The sequence below is a fragment of the Bicyclus anynana genome, chromosome 26, assembly GCF_947172395.1.
Source record: "Bicyclus anynana chromosome 26, ilBicAnyn1.1, whole genome shotgun sequence".
NCBI classification, from domain to species: Eukaryota; Metazoa; Arthropoda; class Insecta; order Lepidoptera; family Nymphalidae; genus Bicyclus; species Bicyclus anynana.
This window is the reverse complement of record NC_069108.1, coordinates 2,212,685-2,224,536: the sequence shown is the minus strand read 5'-3', so window position 1 is coordinate 2,224,536 and position 11,852 is coordinate 2,212,685.

Here is an 11,852-nt window from a genome sequence, read left to right as displayed (position 1 = left end):
GCTGGATTACCCATGGTCCAGGTTCCTTCTTGAAGTACTTCCGCGTCTCGCAGTACTGGTTGCTCATTTTCGGTAGTAACTACCTCTTCCTCAGCCAAATCTATCCAATCATCTTCCAAAGTTTCTCCCAGCAGTATGCCATATAAGTCCTGGTCCGTAAATAGATTCTCCTCGTCTGGAAGTATATCTCTTGGAGACTCCATTGTCCTCAAAATATTTTCTATTTCATGTTCTGCTCTAGAAGTCGACGGTTGATCCATTGTTCTAAAAAAATCAAATGCGAGGTGTAAGTTACATAGTTTCAACTTTACGTCCCTAATTTTTTTTATTTCATTTTTTTTGTATTAACGTGCAGACTGAGTCATTACGTTTAAGAACAATGCCGCGCAACTCGTTATCGATAAAGGGATGCCGCTCGGGCGCAAATAAATACAACAATAGCATTGTTTTTACCTTGCGTTGTACGTTTCCCTGTTTTAGTTTACTAGTCATTATACCTACTATATTTTGTTGAGCTTTTATGTTCTGGTAAGTTTGTTGTTTGTAAAAAAAACTTAACAAATAACGTTAGTTTTGTTTGATAATTTATCACAATTTAAACTTTGTTCTTCAAAAATTAAATAAAGGATTATTTATTAACAATACTGTTTAAAATAAAACTATATAATACCCACCGCTACTGCTGTCTAGTTATTAAAAAATAAGAAATTAATATCAAAAAACTTACCACAGATGAACGGCAAGTAGATTGATTCAAATTCGATAGATTTCCCAGTAACACAAACGTAAAATCGGAGTCCAGTATCACAAGCCACAATGTCACTAATGCAAAATCACGGGAGTCCAGGTACACGCAAGCGAATGTCGTCGGTAGGGTCAAAAGTAATGAGAGCACGTCTGATGTCTGACAAGGGCACAACAGAAGTGATCTCGTCATCAACCCATATTCGGCTCACTGCTGAGCTCGAGTCTCCTCTCAGAATGAGAGGGGTTAGGCCAATAGTCCACCACGCTGGCCCAATGCGGATTGGCAGACTTCACACACGCAGAGAATTAAGATAATTCTCTGGTATGCAGGTTTCCTCACGATGTTTTCCTTCACCGATTGAGACACGTGATATTTAATTTCTTAAAATGCACACAACTGAAAAGTTGGAGGTGCATGCCCCGGACCGGATTCGAACCCACACCCTCCGGAATCGGAGGCAGAGGTCATATCCACTGGGCTATCACGGCTTTCAAGTATTCACGGATCACGGAAGTGATCTCAGAAAGGATAAATCGCCATGCGCAGGAACACTTTCGCAGGTCTACTTTACTTATACTTTACCGCGTCTAGTCACACGCTTCCCAATGTTGTAGGCACAATAAATTTGTGAAGTGAAGATAAAGAAATAAAGTCACCCTATTTGTTTAAATATTGTAATAAATTATACTACAACTGTTAGAGACAAAAATATTTCATTCCTATCAAATTCTTTTTTGAATTTTTTTTGTGTTGTGTAATGCCATGAAAGTAGAGAGTAAGATGGAGACAGTCAACATATCTGCACCTCGTTCTCAATTTTTAAGCGAGAGTAACCGTTAGATATATATTTTATTAGACATTTTTTACATTTTAGTGTGTGAATAATTATGGATGAATAAAAAAATATACCATGTGGTTGACGACCCCTGACAATTTAACTTTCCAAAATAATCTAGTGGCCACTGATATTATTGTCTCTAATGTGTTATTTTTTATGTAAAATAAAAGGATTTTTGGTTTAAATTGAATAAAAAATATATTTAGTACAATTTTCTAATGACGCGCTTGTCGCGTCATTGGCCTCCCTAAAGGTTTTTTCATGACGCGCTAGGTGCGTCATGGGCCATGAATCGGAATAAACCCACACACATATGAGCATGTTTGCATTTCGTCTAATTCTGCGTCTGACACAATGGTATTATCATCGTCAGATTCTGTGTCTGACAATGATGTTATCATCGTCAGATTCTGTGTCTGACACAATGGTCTTATCATCGTCAGATTCTGTGTCTGACACTATGGTGTTATCATCGTCAGATTCTGTGTCTGACACAATGATGTTATCATCGTCAGATTCTGTGTCTGACATAATGATGTTATCATCGTCAGATTCTGTGTCTGACACAATGATGTTATCATCGTCAGATTCTGTGTCTGACACCATTGTTATCATCGTCAGATTCTGCGTCTGACACAATTGTGTTATCATCGACAGATTCTGCGTGACACAATGGTATATAACAATACTAGTTTTTAACCCTGCAATAAATTGCGGTACATTTGGATTGGGATTAGACCCGCGGTGACTGCTTATGCAACCAAATTTTTAGAGGATCTTTATTCAGTCGTCGGCTAGCTAACGCATTAATATTGAGTTTTTGCAAGTTATGCAAAAACCTTTCCACAGTTCTTGTGGTTCGGATCTAACCATTATCAGGAGTGCAGTAAATCCCAATAAAATTAATATTTTGAAACAGTTTTTCTTCGATCGTTATCAATACCATCTGATAGTGGCCGTCAATTTTATCACTCTAATCCCCCAACCCGCATTTGAGCAGCGTAACCTAGCCTAACCTCTATATACCCTCTCTATAGGAGGGAGGCCTGCCCCTGTAGTGGGTTGAAATAGGCTTATGATGATGACTTACTTCTGGCTACTTTTGCATAAATCCCAGCTGCGTACTGAAAGGCTTAAAACTTGCGCTTCTAATTTCACTTTAATTTTTTGTTTTCCATTTGGTTTCATGTGTTAATCTGTGAGTGCTGGTGCAAACACAAAATTCGGATTGTTATTGTCATGGTGAAAAAACTCGTTAATGTGCCCCCATTTTCTATGTGCAAGTAAAGAAATAAATTAGTCAGATTTGCAAAAGGCTTCTTCAATCTTTTCCAGTATAAAGTAATTAATGCATTTCTAAAAAAAATATAAGTACCTGATACTCTTTGCAAAATTACCTGGATACTTATTGTTGTGTTTGAGAAAATAATTCCTAAAACATTTTAAAAGATGCGGAGGATCCATTATAGTTACAATTTCATTGTCATTATAAATGAAAAAAAGGTCTATCAACCGTGGATACTAAAGCATAAATGAAAAAAAGGTCTATCAACCGTGGATCCTAAGGCATTTAACGCCCTCATGTTTACGCCATCCATGTCATGAACATTTATAAATGAAATAAGGTCTATCAACCGTGGATCCTAAGGCATTTAACGCCCTCATGTTTACGCCATCCATGTCACGAACATTTATAAATGAAAAAAAGGTCTATCAACCGTGGATACTAATGCATTTAACGCCCTCATGTTTACGCCATCCATGTCACGAACATTTATAAATGAAATAAGGTCTATCAACCGTGGATCCTAAGGCATTTAACGCCCTCATGTTTACGCCATCCATGTCACGAACATTTGCAACTACAACTTAGTTATGTGAGAAACACTCTGTCAATAACTAAAAAAAAAATTGTTTTATACACAATTTGTAAACATCCGACAGAAAAATTGTTGTCTTAGTTCTGCAATTATATTACAGATATATTTAATCTATTATGTCGATATACTTGTAGACGAGCACTGTGCACCAACAAACAAATTAGAAATAAGGGTAGAGAATGGCATGGCATTCGATCATTTCATAACTATGTTTATTAACATAAGAACAAGTTAATTATATATATCGGAGAATATTAAATCTCACTGACTTAAACATCGTGGTATGTCTCGACTAGGTTCTACACTTTACGTCAAGGATGGCAAAATACACAAAATAACATTATCAATCACTATAGGCTCGGCGGGCCCCCGGCACGCGCGGCGATCGGCGCTGCAATAGCCGAGTCCGCATACCATGTTATTCCGGATCTACGGCTTTCGGATCAGGGTTATGGTGTCAGCGTTGACCTCCAGCTGTCGCCGTAGAGCCGCTACAACCAGGTGTTTCTGCTAGAGGTTGACCTGCAGCACTTGTGTATTATTGAAAGCGAATTCAGTTTTGACTCTTGTAAAAGGTTGTTTAGATGGTCTGATAATCTGAGTCGCCAGAGTACACTTCCTCCGACTCCCGACATCCTTCCCATGGTCTTTCATACGAGGGGGGTGGTGCACTTGGTACAGGTGCTGTAAGATCGGGTTCAGTTTTCCCTGATATGGTTTTTGCTGGCGGTTCTGTAACAAAGATTACGTCAGTAATATTTGTTTCAGTTGTTTCCGTAGCCATTTTTGGAGCGGAGGGAGGATCCCACCTTGGTGGTACCTCACTCAGTTCTTCATTTCTGAAGAACCTGAGGTAGATGGATCCATTTTATGGACCATGCTCTCAAAAATGGATGAGTCACAAAAATTACTTGACATCATAAGCGGGATTTTGACAACTAAGGACACGGGCAGAGTACCGATGTCCCCGTAGTGGTCGGGAACGTATAGTGTCGTCTTAATCCGGCTTGGGATTGTGTCGTCAATATTTTCTGTTTTTTGCTTCTGACATCCATCCAAACAGTTAAATGCTATTATCTCATTTAATTTTATTTTAATACACTTTTTTAACTCTGAAGTATGTGAATTTTTTAATAGATATTCATTAATAATAGTGGCAGATGTTTCTACAAATTGAACAAATACAATGTTTATGTAATTTAAACTTTTTTTATGGTCATTATGGCCCCGTACTGATACGGTGGGAGCTACGCCCCTGTTTCTAGTGTAAACCGCCTTTAGGTTATTTCATAACCTGTAGTTGCATATGAACAAATAATTGCGCAGGTGTCCTCATATTCTTAACTAGCTGTCGCCCCGCGGTTTCACCCCCGTTGGTCTCCTTCCTATAAGAATACAGAGATAATAAATAACTTAAAGCCTTCCTCGATAAATGGGCTATCTAACACTGAAACAATATTTTAAATCGGACCAGTAGTTTCTGAGATCAGCGCGTTCAATATAAACAAACAAACTCTTCAGATTTATAATATTAGTTTAGATGACACGTTGAAATGCATCATTATACAATAATGTTCTTAATTTCTAAAGAAATTAAATATCACGTGTCTCTAACGGTGAAGGAAAACATCGTGAGGAAACCTGCATACCAGAGAATTTCTCAATCTCTGCGTGTATGAAGTCCACCAATCCGCATTGGGCCAGCGTGGTGGACCCCTCTCATTCTGAGAGGAGACTCGAGCTCAGCAGTGAGCCGTATTTGGGTTGATAGCGACGACAATAATGTTGCATTTGCCAGTCTGGCTTTAAAAGACTTTGTTCTTTTCCTGAAACAGCTCGTTTCTGTCTGCAGATGCTTAATTTTGCTTCAAAATGGTTTCGTCTGAATGATGTTGTACGATGATGAGCCCTTGGGACCAGGAAAATAAATATTCATTTGCAATAACAATGCTTAAAAAACAATATGGTCCGTTCAGAAAACCTGATGTTACTCATATGATTTATCGTAGATGTCGTAGAAATCGTAGAGTCATTAATAAAAATATGGACAGAACCGCTGACCTAACCTTGGTCATCGGCTCTGCCAATTACAATAGGTATGCTATGCTTAACCTCACTAATCGCTTACACAATAAACTACTCTTAATTTTACTATTAATTTCGTTGCTGGAATATGGAATCTTTTTCTTTGTCAACCATTCTTGAATTTCAGCTTTCCTCGTGTTTCTTGTGGGTATCTTTTCCAACTGTATCGAATGATAGCTTGCGTTATCGACAATTATAACTGAGGGCTCTTCAAGTAGATTCAGGAATTCGGAAAACCATGCCATATATGTTTCGCCATCCATTTCTGTGTGGTAATCAGCATCCTTTGATTTCACCGCTTTAAATATTAGCTTCGCATCTGGAACGAAGCCAGTCCTTGCAGAACCCGCATGGCAAACTATTAATCTTTGGCCTTTTCCCACAGGCTGATTCTTGAAACCTCCTTCATCGTTGCTTCCAAGCCACATCCTCTTTCTTGCATGGTTTTGATTAATCCATGTTTCGTCTAGATAGAAACGTGGTCGCTGATCGTTAGTTCTTCTAAGTAAATCCAATTTCCTTAAAAAGTCCATTCTAGCACAAACAATATCAGTTCTTTCCATTAAATATTTACGTCCTTCGCTATTTTTCTTATACTGGAACCCAACCTCCTTCAGTAGTATTCTCATTGAAGTGTTGCCGCATTTAAAATCGGGTAATTGTTCACGGAATTTTTCTAAAATTTTCGCCACGGATGGATACTCTCCATTCTCATAAAATGAAGCTACAGTTCGCTTCAACACACTTTTATCAAAATCGTCAATATTAGTGACGGTTTGTGGTTTCTTAAAATTTGTTCTTGGTATACAGGTACTGCCTGATTGTGATACTTCCGTCTTGATTCGGTCCACTGTCGCTCTGCTCACACCACAAACAAATGCGGCCATTTCACGTGGTTTGTTGAAATTTAGAGAAGCCACTTTATTCGGATCACTTTTCAATTCATTGAGAAACAGGAATACGTTGTGAATCAGTGTTCGAGCTTGAGGGCTAATATCGCCATGTAATTTCTTCAGATCAACGTTAGAAAATAAAGTATCCATAGTGCGCAACGAGTAACACATGAATGTATTTATTTAATTGCAGTAAACACATTTATAGCAAAAAAAATACGCAATGCAATTTCATTACAAACCGACCAATCAGAATCGTCCAAATCATTATTGACTCATCATTAGCACGTGCGCAGGTAGCCGTTTATCGATAATTAGGGTGCGCAGGTAGGCGCGCTGCACATTCCTATCTTTTTTGACTTTTATGACCGGACGACTCAGATGATAACGCGCATACTATATTGTACCCTGGTAGTTGTGGTAGAGGAAGTACATCGAGCAAGTCCCTGGACTTGTGACCAAGGTTGTGGTTTAAAGGCGCCTTTTAATACTAGTAAACACTCACCAACCCTGCCCGACATGCTCTCCATGCCCACAGTAAACAATTTAAGATCAATAATTACTTCATCACGAAACATTATCGAACAAAATCACTAACGCGACAAGCAGCATGACGCCTCAAGCTGCTCAACAAAGAATTGAACCAATTAATAGCCCAAGTCACTAATCACTTTCCTTTTCTTAATAACACTACTTAACACTTCACTATTTCACTATACTTAACAAATAGAAGACGATTATTCCATCTTAAAAGCGCGATTAGAACTGAATTACTAAATCAGCAGACTACGGAGACAGACGGAGGCAGGATGCCTCACTAGAGTGAATACACAGTGACGGTACACGCGTACGCGCCATTTGGGACGCGATGCCATTGGATGAGAGTTACGTGATAATTTCCTATTGGTCGATCGCCGCCACGTTCGTTATGGTGGTAACGTTTTACAATCTTAATTACTTCAAGAGTAAATAATCAAAACCTAATTACATGAAAACTTGATTCTAAATTTATTAAATTAATTAACGTAGATTTTGCTGACCATTACGACAGCAAAATCTCAACACAGAACCTAAAGAGTTTCTTTTCTACTGCTGTCAACTGTCATCATTACTTGAGAGACTAATTATTGATTAAATCAAAACGGAACAGTATTTTGATTGCAAAATGATTAGATTACTAGATAATAAGTCGATTCGAAATAACTAAAGAGTAAACATGATAATTATTAGGTTTGAGGTTATAGATCCTTCAGTGAGCCAAGCTTCCACGGCGACATAGATGTTTTGTTTTCTTATCTGTTAATTAAAGTTATCACTCACTGGACTCCCTGTAACAACAGCCATTAGAAAAGCTGAGGACCGGACTGTGTGGAGGGGAATCGTTAACAACGCATCGAAGGGACTGCAGTGCGGACACGACCTTCAGCAATGAAGAATGCGACCAAGAAGAGAGAAGAGAATTAAAGTTATGTTTCTTACAATAAATTTCGTTACGTTAAAAAAACTGAAAGTTGTGTACCCCACTTTAAATCATTAAAAGTTCTTACCCTACCAAGTCTATATATCTTAGAAACATGCAAATTCGTAAGGAAAAATCCAGAATTTTTTCAAAAATTAAATGAATTGCCACGAAAAAATAAATTACGGAGCGCGCGTAATTTTAACTTGGTACCGCCAAAATCAAATTTAAAGATACACAGTACTGGCCCGCACAAAATGTGCATAAAAATATATAATAAATTACCGCAAAACTCTACTTATCTTATCTTATGTTATGTTAAGTTAAGTTTTACTTTGTAGTTACAACACCCTCACAGGGTTCCATTTGTAATAATTATGAAATTTTATTTATGACATGTGGAAATGTAACTTAAATGAATAAATAAATAAATAAATTTCTAAAATATCATTGAAATGTTGACGTTGGCCTGTCTTGCGGCAGTGTCATGGGTTGCGTGGGATAAGATGGAAAGTTTCCCTGCCCAAATCACAGTGGTAGTGTGGCTTAATATGTACTGTAGCAGCCAAGGTTGGCCTACCATATCTGAGCTGACGGGCACAGCAGCCCAAGACGTGTCCATCGCTGAAAGTGGCACCCCGTCGTCACCCTCCTCATTAATACTAAATATTTGACAATTATTCTGTTCTAGCAAATGCCAATTATTATAGGTGTGGTGGTCACACACATAGATATGTAAATGTAAAATGCTATATAAGCATTTTCGTAACAATTATGACGAAGTCGATGTCGGGCGGTTTGTCGCCCAGTCGTTACCTTACCGTTGTACGTTACCGTCAATATAAGTGTTTATCACCAGAGCCTACTTTTATTTGATTACTCATAACCGCTACCCGAGACACGATATACCTGACATACACATATACTCAAGTCCAAATAATATAAGTACAAAAGTGGTTACCCGACTCGGGTTTTTAGAGGTTATTTTGCACGGGTAGCAACTAGTAACGACTCATCACATAGGAATTTAAAATGGGTCAACCAGAAGTTTCAGTTTCCGGCTTGTCGGAATAGGCGATTCCTGAATTTTGCACGGATTTGCCGCGACACTGGTTTATACAGGCGCAGGCAGTGCTGCATCCGCAGAAGATGTCTGACGAGGCGAAATTTCAGTTCGTCATATCTAAATTCGGGAAAGGCGTTATACAACAGGCGACAGATATATTAGTGAAACAGCCGGAAAATGGGAAATATCATACATTAAAAACAAGATTACTTGACATTTATGAGGAGTCAGAAAATAGGAAAGTACAAAAGTTGATATCTGAAATGGGGCTTGGCGACCAGAAGCCATCGCAGTTGCTGAGGAAAATGCAAGAGTTGGCAAGTGGCAAATACAGATGAAACCCTTACCATCCTTTGGCAAATCCATCTGCCGGGATGGGTGAGAGGAATACTGACGGCATCAGGTTGAAACGATATTAACGCTTTGGCCAGAATGGCAGACAAGATGGCAGAAAATGCAATGCCTTTAAATGGAGTGGCCGCAGAACGGAGTGCAAGGAGTGATTCTTCAGATGTCGGAGATCCACAAGCTGGGCGAACGACTGAGAAAAATTGAAAATTCCCAGCGTAGCTGTGGGAGAAGCCGATCACGGTCACGCATCACGTACACGCAACACTTAGCGGTAGCAGAAAGAGGACACCGGCAGATCTAGACTGGCTTTGCTACTACCACTAAAGGTTTAGAGCCAGAACTCACAAATGCGTTCAACCGTGTACGTGGAATACATCGAACCAGCCTACTGGCAGTGCGGAAAACTACCTACGGTCCTGTCTACGGCGGGAGGCTGCGACCCAGCGATAAATTACCGTTTGTGTATAACTGATGAAAACAGTAAATTACGTTTTTTAATTGATAGCGGTGCTAATGTGTCAGTGTTACCCCGGTGGGTTTTTGAAAGTGATCTATCTTGATCTTGATGTTTCGTTTTAGAACACATTTTCCTTGTGTTATTAGTCCCAGTAATCCCAACACAATAATAATGTGTTTCTTAGTAATAGATAATTGTTATGTGATTCTCTGTGACTAGCTGTCACTTTTTCCTTGTGTGCTTTCGGGGCCGGCTTCATATTTTTGGTCTCGAACTAACCTAACATTTCATCAATTCATTGTCATAAGTGCTATATTATTTTTAGTTCAAAATTTTTGAATAAATGTTTGTATCTATTTGCTAATTTTCATCAGTCGCTTCTCTCACCACCACTATCATAGATCGCTCCTGTTCAGATTCGAGCTCTGCCCAACAAAGGTTATGTTACCCAGAAAACGTGGTGAGTAGAAAATAAATATTGATGACTAGAAAACAAGAAAAATACAGATGTATTATATAACTTACCTTTTAAAAAATTCATGTGCAGGAGTCGATTTATGTTAATACTTCGCAAACTAACTTTTTCCGATAATAATTTATACGGTGACACTGATCCTAACAAACATTGCAAACCAATAATAGATTTTTTTAACTCGCTTATGAAAACTTCAGTAAATTCTCCTAAAATTTAACAATTGACAAAAGTATTGTAATGTGGCGAGGACGATTAAGAATTAAACAATATATTAAAGGCAAAAGGCATAAATAGATACAAATGGCTTAACGCAGAAAGTGCATATGCATTGTGGATCATGGCCATGCTGATAAAATAGTTATGATGATTATGGAAGATTACCTAAACACAAGGCGCTCTCTCTGTACTGACAACTTTTATAATAGTGTGACACTAGCAGAAAAGTCTTTGCAACAACGCAAATATCTAACAGGCACGCTTAGAGTAAATTGATTAAGGAATCCAGTGATAACTAAGTTTATGATCGCTACTACATTGCTTACTAGATATAATGCACGTGGTGAATGCGTCATCAATTATAGGAGTAAAAGGAATGTATTGATGATTCCGACTGAACATCACTTAGATTTCGTTGAATCTAGATATAGATATGTTTAGGTTAAACGGAAACCAAAAGTTATAGTAGAATATAACAAGTATATGAAAGATCGAAAATATCGAATCATATAAGAAATCAACTAGATGGTATAAAAAAATAGTAATACACGTAATGCAAGTTATGCATTAGAATTAGGATAATTCACTGGTATGCATGTTTCCTCACGATGTTTTCCTTCACCGATTGAGACACGTGATGATATTTAATTTCTTAAAATGCACACAACTGAAAAGTTGGAGGTGCATGCCCCGGACCGGATTCGCACCCACACCCTCCGGAATCAGAGGCAGAGGTCATATCCACTGGGCTATCACGGTGACAATAGTAGATCCATGTAATTTTTAGATTTCCGGCAAAATGTTTATAAAATTGTATTATTAAAAGTCACCTTACCTTAATATAAATATTATTAGGAAACATTACATAAACATTGCCAATACCATTACAATTTAATTTTTCATTGTTTGCTACTGTTACCATACATTTCTTATTAATATCTAAATCTACGAACCATAGTTTATTCTTGAACATGCTTTCAAAACCCTGAATCAACTATCCAGTCATTAAAGGAAAAAACAGCTAGTACAGATGCAGTAAATGTGTCTTATTTCTGTTTCTTTCTTTCTCTTTGTTAGCTTAAAACATTTTGACTTTATATGTTCAAGTGTTTTGCAGTAATTACAAATTATCATTTTCTTACTGGTAGCAAAAGCTGTTTCTCCATTCCCTCTGTTGTAATAGAACAGAACTATTATTTTCTGTTTTTTTGCTTCTCCTAAAATCTTCATGTAGAAGGCGGGCTCTAACAGTTTCATTAGTCAAGTTGTCTTGCAAATTCAACGCCTCAATTCCTGACGCGTATCCTACTCCTGAGGAAGTCCGCTTAATAGTAGTTCTGCAACCTCTCTGTCATCAATAATCCTTTCTATGTCTGCTAATTGT